At 37.2% G+C, this 12,597-nt stretch overlaps 1 non-coding gene across 1 annotated transcript; it reads left to right on the top strand.

Annotated features, from left to right (window-relative positions):
• The first annotated feature begins 1,559 nt into the window (after positions 1-1,559).
• On the top strand, positions 1,560-1,631 carry TRNAW-CCA (transfer RNA tryptophan (anticodon CCA)). The gene has a single exon. It is a non-coding gene; the product is annotated as a tRNA-Trp (tRNA).
• The last annotated feature ends 10,966 nt before the right edge of the window (positions 1,632-12,597 follow it).

Genomic DNA, 12,597 nt, shown 5'->3' on the forward strand with positions numbered 1-12,597 from the left:
AATTGTGAATCAGGTGACAAAGTGATAAGATATCACTTCTCAAAAAGCAAGACAGTAACTACCTCAAAGGCAATTTGTTAATAAATGACTTGGTAGCATACTCATTCATTATCATCAACCTAGGCATCCCACCTAAAATACTAGTTAACACTAGTTTCTCATGTGCTGGGATTGTGCTAAAATCTTTGAAGTCAAAGATCGCACCTAATTTTTGTAAAAGTCAATCACTGTAGTACATGTGGTAAATGATGTGGTTACTAAGTGGTGTCTGAATCTTTGTCACCCCATGAAATACAAAATGCCGGGCTTTTCTGTCCTTCACTATCTCACTGAACTTGCTCAAACTCATGTCCATTGAGTTGGTGATGCCATACAACCATCTCATCCTCTGTTGCTCCTTTCTTCTCCTGCCCTTACTCTTTCCCAGCATCAGGTTCCTTTCCAATGAGTCATCTCTTCACATCAGGTAGCCAAAATATTGGGGCTTCAGCTTCAACATCAGTCCTTCCAATGAATATTCAGAGTTTACTTCCTTTTGAATTGACTGGTTTGATCTCCTTGCTCTCCAAGTGATTCTCAAGAGTCTTCTCCAACTACTACAGTTCAAAAGCATCAATTCTTTAGCTTTCAGCTTTCTTTTCTCTCACACCCACACATGACTACTGGAAAAAACATAGCTTTGACTATATGGACCTTTAAGTAATGTCTCTGCTTTTTAATATGTTGTCTAGGTTGGTCATAGCTTTTCTTCCAAGGAGCAAGTGTCTTTTAATTTCATGGCTGCAGTCACCATCTGCAGTAATTTTGGAGCCCAAGAAAATAAAGTCTCTCACTGTTTCCATGGTTTCCCCATCTATTTGCCATGAAGTGATGGGACCAGATGCCATGATCTTCATTTGACTGACCTTAATTCCTCAAGATCCAGAAATCCAGAGCGAAAGTAAATATTCACCATAAATCACATTGCTAGCATAACTATCTAAGCCAACTAATTCAGCATAGCCAAGGTTGCAGGCCCAAAACTATACCCTTTTTTCAGCAAGAACATTAAAAGAGCTCATTGCCCAGAAGCCACCACCCAACTCCCCCATCCCCCCACCCTACTCCACCACCCAAAGGCCAATAATGACAAAAAGACTTCTTTTGGAATTGCAGGGTTTGAACAATGCAGATCTCCTGAGTTAATCTTTCCCATATACTTTTTTCACCTTTTTCAATTTAAATGATCAATAACTTGATTTTTAAAGTGGGTTTTCTTTAGATGGCATATCATATATGTTTGGATCTTGCTTTTTTAGTCAATATTGAAATCTCTGTATTTTAACTGTTGTGCTTAGTCTAGTCATATAACGTGATTACTGATGTGATTGGACAGAGGAGCCTGGCAGGCTTCTTGGTGTCCAGGAGTTCACAAAGAGTCAGACAGGACTGAGCACACATGCATAGAGACATTTAGTCATTTATTATAAGAGTGAGCTTCAGGGGCCTCTGTAAACCTATGGGAACTGTATATAAAATTTTGTGTGTATGTGTTTGAGTACAGCTTTTGTGTGTGGGCTTCCCTGGTGGCTCAGAGGTTAAAGCATCTGCCTCCAATGCAGGAGACCTGGGTTCAATCCCTGGGTTGGGAAGATCCCCTGGAGAAGGAAATGGTAACCTACTCCAGTATTCTTGCCTGGAGAATTCCATGGGCGGAGAACCCTGGTAGGCTACAGTCCACGGGGTCGCAAAGAGTCGGACACGACTGAGCGACATGCATTCGCATTCACATTTTTATGAGTGAAACGAAGTTAACAGACTCTCAGATGCATCTACATTTTCCCCACCAAAGAATATTATTCAGAAGGAAAGAGAAGTGGAACAGAGTAATAAATAACATTTTCTGAGTATGTATCTATGTAGGTCAGCGCTATTTAAGAGAATTGCATTTATTAACTCACTTGTGATTTTCTTAAGAATCTCCTGAGGAAGTTACTATTATTATTCTCATTTAATAGACAAAGAAACAAAGAGTTTAAACAACTGGCATGAGTGCACAGATAGTAAGAGGCTGTGTGTGTATTTATGTGTGTGCACTCAGTTGTGTCCAACTCTTTGCAACCCCATGGTCTGTAGCCTGCCAGACTCCCCTGTCCATGGAATTTTCCAGGCAAGAATACTGAAGTAGGTTGCATTTCCTACTCCAGAGGATCTTCCTGACCCACAGATCAAGCCTGCATCTCATGCAGCTCTCTTTACCACTGAACCACCTGGGAAGCCCAGTAAGTGGTTAAATGGACGTCAAATCTAGGCTCTTTGACTCTGGAGATTATCCTCAATAATATACTGCACTACCAATTATAAAACTCTCACAAACTCTGAAATTGTTAGTCTGTCCATGTTGACACCAGCAGCAAAACATTATCTTCCATAGATTCTGATTTTCATTTGTCAAATAACTGCATAAAGCAGTTCATCAATTCTACACTCTGGTGGCCAATTGTTCAATAACTGATAAAGAAAGAGGAAATCAATCTAGAGGAGCTAGTGTATGCTTTTAGAAGCTGGCAGACATTGTATCAAGCATGAGAAACATAGATCCAGTTAGTGAAACAAGTTATCACAGATTTTCCTTGAGTGCAAGCTCATGAGTGCTCAGTTGCTTCAGTCCTTTCTGACTCCTTGTGACCCCATGGACTGTAGCCCATCAGGCTCCTCTGTGGGGCTTTTCCAGTAAGAACGCTGGAGTGGGTTGCCATTTCCTGCTCTAGGGGATCTTCCTGACCCAGGGTCTGAACCCTTGTCTCCTGTATTTCCTGCACTGCAGGAGGATTCTTTACCTATGCAGCCACCCGGGAAGCCATCATTTGGTTTATATTACACACGACATATTTGACCATTTGAGCCTTTTTTTTTTTTCCCCACATAATCATTTACAGTTTTCTCTAGTGCAGTTTTAGGACCTGAATAATGTATAACCTAACCAACATTAAAGTGTATCATTGCTACAAGGCTATAAAAATATAAAGGAAATTTCTATTTCACTTTGCAAATAAAGAGAATATATTGTCTAAAAGTCATCAGAAGACATTTCCTGCAATGTCTGGAAGAACAGCATGCCACCCCAAGGGAGAAGACAACAAAATAGCCCTGAGATGGAGTGTGCATGGTAAAATCCAAGAACGGAAGAGAATCCAACATGGCTGAAATTTAGATGAGTGATTAATTTACTGAGATGATTCAAGCACTGAAATTGATCTTATAAATCCTTAAAGGTCTTTGTGTTTTGTTCTGACTAAAAGAATCTAACAGCTAAATCTGTCCAGGAAAAAAAATGGAATCAGGGAGACTAATTAGGTATATTTTGCAATAACCTAGAAGAATCGATGCTTTTGAACTGTGGTGTTGGAGAAGACTCTTGAGAGTCCCTTGGACTGCAAGGAGATCCAACCAGTCCATTCTAAAGGAGATCAGCCCTGGGATTTCTTTGGAAGAAATGATGCTGAAGCTGAAACTCAGTACTTTGGCCACCTCATGCAAAGAGTTGACTCATTGGAAAAGACTCAGGTGCTGGGAGGCATTGGGGGCAGGAGGAGAAGGGGATGGCAGAGGATGAGATGGCTGGATGGTACTACCAACTCAATGGACGTGAGTCCGAGTGAACTCCGGGAGTTGGTGATGGACAGGGAGGCCTCGCGTGCAATTCATGGGGTCGCAAAGAGTTGGACATGACTGAGCGACTGAACTGAACTGAACTGAGACAAGAGAAGATGCTGGCCACTGCCGGGGTCCAGCCCCCGTGGATCCAGGGAATTCGAAGTGGGGACGGCGTCGGCGAGGATCAGGAAACAATTGCTTAATTAAACGTTAATTAAGGATATAAAGAGTAATAGAATGAGGATAGCTCAGTGAGGAAATTCAGTGGAGAAAAGAGGCTGAAATAAGGATAGCTCAGTGAGGAAATTCAGTGGAGAAAAGAGGCTGAATAATTCAGCCAGAAGGTAAGAGAAAGAACGACATGGTGAGACCAAGTTTTGGTGAACAAGGCCCGCACTTTATTTTCCAAAGTAGTTTTTATACCTTAAGTTATGCATAGAGGATAATGGGGGAAGGGGTAGAGTCAGGCAGCAAGCCAGGCTTTCTTCCTGCAAACTTATCATATGCAAAAGCTTAGGTGATTTGCATCATCTTCTGGCCTGGAGGCCTGTTAACATTTTAAGACCTTTTCTTCAGAAAACTTATTTTTCTCTAAAGGTGATTGGTCAGGAGCCACCCTCCAAAAGCATTAGATAAAGTTGCATTCCTACAGAGCAAAGGTGTGGTGGGCTATAACAAGAAAAAGAATTAACTCAAGGGTCCCAGGTTACAAACATTAAAGCTACTACTTACACCAATTATATTAATCAACACACTGCCAGGGACACAGCAGGTAAGGGATATGGAAACTTAGCAGCAAACATTGGCCCAACAAGTGAAAATCCCTTCACCAATACAATTTCTAATCAATCTTTTAACTACTCAAAAGAATCTGTGTTTAGACAGTTTAGAACATCTCCTGCCTCTCACAGTTGGGAGGCTCTGAACAATCACATGTGGCGGGAAAAACCTATTCAGGCAGGCTAGAGGATTTCCAAAGGAGTTTGTAGGTTAAACACTGTCACACCCAGGAATTATTAACTGGAACTCTAAGCTAACTCTTTTTTCAGAGAGGTAGTGGGGGACAGCCCCCGTAAAGTCAGAGGTGTAGGTGAAAGCACAAAGCAGAAAGTAGGCAGACTCTGGTTTTGGGGGTAGATTGCTCGAGAATTTCCAGGGAGACTCCTGAGGCTTGATCCCGCCTTTGCGTATGCCAAGCCTCCTTCCTCATGACCTTTGCCAGGGGGGGAGCTCGCTCCCCGCAGGCCACCACTATGAAAGCAATAGAAATGATAACAGATGTTTAAATTCCAGAAATATTTTGAAGATAGAGTCAAAAGCATTTGCTTTTGGAGAGGATACATGAGGGAAAAAACAGGTCAAAAATGACCCAAGATTTTTTGATCTAAGCAACTGGAAGAATAGCTTGAATTTCACTCAGATTGGGAAGAAGTGAATGGAGTAATTTCACAGGAAAGGTTAGGAGTTCAGTTTTGGGCATGGATTTGATATCAACAATATTGAGTAATAGCAAGTGAATGAATGAATAACTCTCATATGAGATGAGGAAAAGAAAGTGTAAAGTTCTTATGAAAAATAAACTGATTTTTGTCAATTAGAGGCTTTGTTAACTTGATATACCTATTATGTGCCAGAAGCCTTTCTGAGATTGAGGGAATATACTGATAAAGAAAACAGGCATAAATCACCATTCTTATGAAAGTTACATTCCAGTGGGTAGAGATGGAAAGTTTAAAAATTAAATAAACAAACAAAATGTACAATAGAAGGTAATGTATTCTTTGAGGAAAAACAATGTGTGAAAGGATAGGGGATATGGAAGTGCCAGTAAGACAGGGATGGTGTTATTATTAAAACGGCTGCTGTATACCTATGATTGTCCAAAATATCTAGGCAGTTAGTTAAACACTTGAAGTTTTATCAGAAGTTACACTATTTATAAAGTGCTTGAGGCAGAGGGCTGTGAGCATCACTTATAACCTTTAATTTAACCTAAGAGGACGTTTCAAATGGAAGCATTCTACAAATGTATCTGACACCACAAATAACACTGAGACATATGAAATTTGCTCACATCAGTTCAATTCCATCATTCATGCTTAAACAGTTCAGCTCCCACTTGTAGCCTGGTGAGGTAAGAAGAGACCTGCTTTTCAGCTTGTACAATCAAGATTTCATCTGTTTCCAGTGAAGGAAAAGATGGAAAGAGAAATATGAGGGGAAAAATAAGAGCTTTGGAGAGGCAACAGACAGGTGGTAGAAAACAGAGTAAAAGAGTCATATAGCAAGAATACTGGAGTGAGTTGCCATTCCCTTCTCCAGGGGATCTTCCTGACCCATGAATCGAACCTGGGTCTCCTGCACTGCAGGAAGATTCTTTACCATCTGAGCCACCGGTATACAGCATCAGTGAGCACCTAGGCTGTAAAATCTGAGAATGGTAATAATTAAAATGTACTGAGTATTTACTGTCTGATAGAAAGTATTCTAAATGTTGTACATTTATTAACTCATCTAACTTCATAACAACTCTAAGAAATAGATGTTTTTTTACCCCCATTCTATAGATGCAGAACTTGGGGTTCACAATGTTTAAATAGTTTGTCAAATTCACACAACTAGGAAGTGATGAAGCTGTGGCAATCTGACGCTGCATCATATGGTCTTACCTGCTAGGCAGTGCAGCCTGCCTGACTCTAGGTGAGAACAACCTGCCCTACTTTCACGTAAGATTTGTTGCACACTCTTTTAGTCATCTTAGTGCATTTACCAAAATAGACTACAGCACTGGAAAAAAGCAAGACTCAAGGCAAAATGCCACACTACAGAAATTTTAATTTTGGAGGTTACCTTTTTTCCTTTCAGAAATGATTAGAAATGTAAGTGACCATAGTACACTCAACTATATATAATTAATATAGGTACACACATATATGTATATAATTTGTCAATAGCGTTAAGCTTATAATCACTAATCTATAAAATTTCTTATTACATTATTTGGAAGTTAGCAAATTAATGAATAGACATTCATCTTTCTTCCTCTCCATTGCTTCCCTAACCTTAGTTTGAACCACTTACAAAGGATGACAATAATTGTCTTTTTAAATTCTGCATGCAATATTTTCCTTGATATTTACACCAACCCAGAAATTGTTTCCATTTTGGAAGACAAGGAGTTTCCTAGACTTAGATAATATTACCCAACTAAATAATGTCAGAGCTGGAACAAAGCTGGCTCACCCAGTCGTGTGCTCCTTCACATTCCTTTTTTATCATGCACAGAGAACAAAAAGTCATTGAAAAAGGAAATGAGTGCAGAAAAGTGGTTTATTATGCCTAAAAATTTTCTTTCTGCCATTTAATCACCAGAATGTCTTACTGCCAACTCTGATAAGCAATCTAAAAGTCTAAATTTAAATCTCTTTCTGAAAAGAGAAAAGGAAACCAAAATGGATTGCAAATCTTTGGCTACAATATTGGTAATAGGCAGAAAAGCAGTAGTGAGTATTGTCATAACATTTTAAAAATAGTACCTGACCTTGGAATTAAGTTAGTAATGTTGTTATAATTCAATTAAACTCTCTCCATGTTCTAGTGTAACCATGGTTTGAATTTTCTCTATGACTTTTTGTTAATAAACACAATCATTTCAAGGAGTGAAAGGATCAAATATTTGTCTTTATTTAAGTAAAGTAGTATTTATTTATCTTTTAACAATGGAGAAAACAGAAGCTGTCATAGATGATTTTTTATTTTATCATTGACATTTTAAAAAGCCAATGCACTTAATAAGAAGATCCCAAAGAGTGCACCATTAGACTGTTGATCTGTTAAGTCATCCAATACATAGTACTTGGGGTATATAATTAAGATCCCAGAAGGTGAGGTTTCTCTGGTGGCAGACTGGATAGGAATTTGCCTGCCAATGCAGGAGACATGGGTTCGATCCATAGTCCAGGAGGATCCCAAATGCCTCCGGCAACTAACCTCATGAGTCACAACTATTGAGCCCATGCACCTCAACAAGAGAAGTCAGCTCAATGAGAGGCCTGTGCACTGCAAGCCGAGAGTGGTCCCCACCGACAACTGCAGGAAAACCCATGCCGCCACAAAGACCCAGAACAGCCAAAAGTAAATAAACAAATAAAATTCTATTTAAAAAGAGCCAAGAGGGATGAAATTATGAAACTTTCCTACAATATCCTATGAGCTCCTGTGATCTCTCTGTTTTGGGGAAAGGAAAAATGGAGTTCTAGAGCTTGATTTTATGGCTTACACTAGGGTTTTAGTTAACTATTCTCTTAAATTACAAGACTTGCTGCTGCTGCTGCTGCCAAGTCACTTCAGTCGTGTCCGACTCTGCATGACCCCATAGATAGCAGCCCACCAGGCTCCGCCGTCCTTGGGATATTCCAGGCAAGAACACCGGAGTGGATTTCCATTTCCTTCTCCAATGCATGAAGGTGAAAAGTGAAAGTGAAGTTGCTCAGTCATGTCCGACTCTTTGCGACCCCATGGACTGCAACCCACCAGGCTCCTCCGTCCATGGGATTTTCCAGGCAAGAGTACTGGAGTGGGTTGCCACGGACTTTATACCAAAATACATTTAAGATGCCATCACAGAAACATGATGCAGTGTTAAAACTCAGGTAAATATAATAATGAGAAAGAGTCCAAGGAGATGTGAATTAGGCAAGTTAGAAAGTGATATCTTAAACTTCACTGATTTTTTTTTTTATTCTTTTTAAAATGTCTCATCCCTCCAGTGTTTGTTGTTTCTGAATGTTCCAAACAGAATCTAGTTTCTTCTCCCTTGAACATTAGATGTAATGGGTTTTATTTAAATGGCATAACTTGTGAAATTCCCTGGGAAATCTTACAGATACCTGAATGAATAAGCAATCTATTAAATTATAGATATATAGCGTTGGTGATAAGTTCACTTTCACAAACTCTAGTTCTGTTGGTCCTATGGTACAAGAACACAGCTTAAGGCACTTGAAGTTAACACAGTGGAAAAATAATGGAATTCATATAATGTAGCAATAGATTATAGTTGACTGTGTCAGGGATGGGGCGGGGGAGGACCTTCAATGGGGAAGCATAAGCATGCTTCATTTCACTGAGTAACAAAGAAAAGGAAAAGTGTCAGATATATGATGGAGAATGGTGGCAAGGAGGAAAATGAGTTAGAAAAGAGAAGCCCAGAAAATGGTGGTATAAACAGGCTTAATATGTTCAGAATTGCAGGTCAAAGTGATAACATGAGGCTTCTGAGTTGCACTAAGGCATGCAGAACATTTAACAGAAGATAATGTCAAGCTCTCAAATCGCCATCCAAGTGCTGCTAGAATTTAGTCAGCAATCAAGTAGAGAAGGAGCAAAGTCATGTTCCTGCAAAGAGGTGCTGATATCCTTATTTCCGCTTTTCTGTACAACTGCACAAACAGAGGGTAAATATGGATTATTTCTCTTTCAACTCTGCACCTCAATCTAGATTGCACTATCAAGAGTTACAATGAGATGGAAGAAAGATTTCTCTTTATAATTGTATTAGCTTTCTTTTTCTTACTCTCTTTTTTAAAGAATGACACTTTGGGATTTATTCTCAAAATAGTATTTTCTAAATGGAGTCCAAATGATAAGCCTGTTTTCTCAGATCTACCACTACCTTGTCAAATGATGAACAGATTTGAATTAAATTGCTAGAAAAAGAATAGAAAGGGAGGCATTTCTTCTAAGAAATGGAGTCAATGATATTCTCACACTAAACAAGTGATGATGGATAAATCCTTTCATCATTCAATTTCATATAGTTAAAGGAAAAGGATATACTTTTTTCATGAAATATTACCTTTTGGAATTCTGTTTGAAAATAAACATTAGTTGTAAAGCAATTTTTGAAAATATAACTAGAACATTATACCCAACAATGACAGAATACTCTTTTTAAGGACTTACAGAACTCTTAACAATATTAGCCATATGCTAGATGAGGATACAAGGCTAAACAAATTTCCGTAATTAAAATATTTCAGTACTCTCTGACCACAACAGAGTTAATTTGATCATCAAGTAAAATTCATTAATAAGTCTAATTTGCTGGAATATTAAAAAATACATTTAAAAAAATTTATTAAAAAAAGAAAAAAAAAGAGAAAAAATTTAACTTTAATGGTAATAATAAACAATATAGCAAAATGGATGGACTGTAACTAAAACAGAGCTTAGAGAGAAATGTATATAGTTTTAAAGAAATACTTAATCTAAAAGGTTAAAAAGCAATATCTTGTTTCTTAAGAAACTCCAGTAACACTAACCCAAATAAACTAGAACAATAATGACAATATGAGAAGAAAATGAAATAGATGTATACAATAAAGAAAATCTGAAGGCAAAAATTTAAGACTAAATAAGAATAACAGAGAGAGAGAAAAGCACTGCCAACAACCCCACAGACAGCAAAAGCATTACTTCAGCAATATAGGAAGAACAGACAAATCCTTAGAAACAAAATATATCAAAATTGGTAAAATAAAAATATTTGCATGCTCCTTTATCTCTCAAAAACTGAAATTGCTATTAAAATTCTTCTAGTTAAGAAACAAAATCCTTCTAACAAAAATTTAAGGAAGAGATAGCACTAATCCTATACATCCTATACAAACACTTTTGAAAAATAGAGAAAGAAGAGAAATTTCACAATTTGTTTCAAGAGGCTAGGACAATGCTGACACCAAAACTTGATAAAGGTATAGTCCAACTTATCTCATTAACATGCAGGTAATGAACTAACTAAAATATTAGCAAATTAGGTCTAGTAATAAATAATAATGATTATACATCACAAACAGTGTTGATTACAGGAATTCAAGGTAGTCTCAACATTTGAAAAATCAATCTTTATATTGTGTCATATTGACTACAAAACGGAGAGCAATTTAATAATCATGTCAATAAATGTAGGCACAGCACTTGGTAAAATTCTACAAATATTATGTAGAACAATTGACAGAGATCTAAATAATAGATACATCATACTATATTAGTCATTTGAAAATTCAAGTTGTAAATAAATCAGTCTTCTCAAACTGACCTCCAAATTTAATGAAATCCAAGTGAAAAATTTCATAGTTTTTGCAGAAATTTACAAGCTGATTCTAAAATGTATAGACAAATCAGTATTAAAGAAGAAAAGCAAAACTGGGGAATTTAAACTACTAAATACTAAGACCAATTGTAATGCTACAGCAGTAAGAGCGGTGTAATATTGTCACAAAGGTAGACAGTTAAATGAAAGGCTATGAAGTCTAGAAATAGGCCCACATCTTTATGTTCACCTGAGTTAAAGAGTATGGTGATCAGTAGGGTGGATGGTCAGTTGAAAATCATACATAAAAAGAGTAAATTTTAATTCTTACTTTGTAAAAATAAAACAAGTATAGATCAATTGGAGATCTACATATGAAAGCTGACATAAAGACCAAATGTGGCTTACTGATCAAAATCCCAAATGCTGGTGGGAATTAAAATGGTACAGTCCCTATGGAAAATAGTGGCAATTTTCTTAGAAAATGAAACATTCAACTATCATAAAACCCAAATATTACACTCCCAGGAATTTACCTAAGAGAATTGAAGGCTTTTGTTCACACAAAAACATGTACATTCATGTTTATAACAGCTTGTTATTTATTTGTATCACCCAAAAGTAGAAACAGCCTAATGTCCTTAATGAGTAAACAAACTGTTGTACATCCATAACATACTAATAAGCAATAAAAAGGATGAACTACTAATATATACAACATGATGAATCTCCAGGGAATTGTGCTGAATGGAAAATGTCAATTCCAAAAGGCTACATTAATATATGACTCCATATATATAACATTCTTGAAATGACAAAAAATATAAAAATGGAGAATGAATTAGTGATTACTAGAGGTTAAGAGTTGGACACGACTGAGTGACTTCACTTTCACTTTTTCACTTTCATGCATTGGAGAAGGAAATGGCAACCCACTCCAGTGTTCCTGCCTGGAGAATCCCAGGGACGGCGGAGCCTGGTGGGTTGCCGTCTATGGGGTCGCACAGAGTCGGACACGACTGAAGTGACTTAGCAGCAGCAGTAGCAGAGGTTAAGAAGAAGGTGAGGTGGGACGGAAATAGATGTGGTTATAAAAAGGCAACATGATGGATCCTTGAGATAGAAATGTTTAATATTGACTATCTATGTCAACATCTTGGTTGCAATGTTGTACAATAGTTTTGCAAGGTGTTACTATGGGAGAAACTGGGCAAAGAATATATGGATTTTTCTGTATTATTTCTCACAGTTGCATGTGATTCTAAAGTTATCTCAAAATAAAAGATTTAATTAAAAAAATATAAGCACAATATAGTCTTTCATATGTATTTGTTTAAAAAACAGTAAAAATAAATCAAATTAGGTAATCTTTAGTCAAAGAACAGAAAACGTTTCATGAAAAAAATCAAATCATTCTTTTCCTGCTATTATATAGATATTTCAGTGGAACTTTATATTAATTTGAGAAAACCATTTTTATATGTTCCTTTCTGCTGTTATGTATGATTCAGCAATGAGCCTTACCTGCTTAATCACCTTTAAATGAAAAATATAACAATAATGCCACCATCTTACAAGTTTAAAACAAATCTATACAATGAAGAGCAACTCATTAATGAATTTCACACTCTACAGAGTGTAGAATTTCAAGTCTACAGAGCTGAGCAAGACCTGATTGGAAAGACTACACTTAGGAATGTTAAAGCATAGAATGCTGAGAACAGATGAGAGAAAAAATTAATATTTGGACAAGTCAAGTAACCTTAAGGGAAGCTGTTCTTTACATAACTGAAAAGAGCTGGATTACACATGCTTTATAAAAAAAGAATAAGGCTATACACACCTTGGAGAAGGCAAGTAGAAGTACT

This window comes from Bos javanicus, chromosome 9 (genome assembly GCF_032452875.1).
Source record: "Bos javanicus breed banteng chromosome 9, ARS-OSU_banteng_1.0, whole genome shotgun sequence".
Taxonomy (NCBI): Eukaryota; Metazoa; Chordata; class Mammalia; order Artiodactyla; family Bovidae; genus Bos; species Bos javanicus.